Below are 1,064 nucleotides of genomic sequence, written 5' to 3'. Positions count from 1 at the left end.
CAGGCCTTCAATATTAGAAAAACTATTTAGCATAAAACAATGAAATATGAAACCTGTTTAAAACTATAATAATCTAAACAAAGAGTGAAATACAGTGAATATTTATTCAATATTTATTTTGATAAAGTAATTTAATTTTCTAAAAAAGGGAAAAAACAGTCTCAGTGTCATTTTTGCATATAATATTCTTTTTTTCTGAGGAAAATAAAGAATAATCTAGGTAAATCACTTGGTATCAGAAGGCTTTGTATTGTTTTTAAAATAACTGCTAAATAAGCAGTTATTTTGTTAAATTATATGCAAAAAGTATGAAAATATTATTTCTTTTATTTAGAATATATATATATATATATGAATTAAAAATTTGAAAGGGCATTTTTCAAAAATAATAAAAATAATAATAATTTCCATCACAAAATCACATCACATAATTTGAGATAAGGTATAAATGACACTATAATGGCAATTGTCAGTGCTTTAAATTATATATATATATATACAGGTACCTGCTGAAAAAGAAAAATTAAACCAGTCTAGGATGATTTTATAGACTGGTTTAAGGTGGTCTCACAACCTGGTCAGCTTAGGCTGGTTTAAGTTGTTTGTTTCCTCTAAATCATTTTTGTCTTTGGCTCTGCCAACCAACTTTAGTTATGACACTGGCTACAGTGCTACACTTGAGTAGGACTGAAAAATTATGTATGCTGTGTGCTTTCATAATGAAAAAAGCAGTTTTTCTAAACCTCATAGGTAAGAGGGTACTTTGGCACATTTGGCACAGGATGGTACAGTCAGTGTGCTGCTGAAACGCATATGTTACAGCTGAGGGTGACTCGGTGTGTGTACGTATCAGGGAATGTGGTGATCTCAATAAGATATGTGTGTGTATGTGCGTGTTGTGTATCAGGGCATGTGGTTTCCTCAGTAAGGGGTCTTGCGAGTCCTTCAGTCGGACAGCTGGAGGGCCAATCTGTCCTCTCGCTCGCCCAGCGATGGCAGGGCAGATAAGCGGCCACTACGGACCCGACCGTTAGCCCTCTGCCCCAACACACGCGCACACACCC

This window comes from Sinocyclocheilus rhinocerous, unplaced genomic scaffold (assembly GCF_001515625.1).
Source record: "Sinocyclocheilus rhinocerous isolate Xijiao unplaced genomic scaffold, SAMN03320098_v1.1 scaffold421, whole genome shotgun sequence".
Lineage (NCBI taxonomy): Eukaryota > Metazoa > Chordata > Actinopteri > Cypriniformes > Cyprinidae > Sinocyclocheilus > Sinocyclocheilus rhinocerous.
This window is presented reverse-complemented; position numbering follows the sequence as displayed.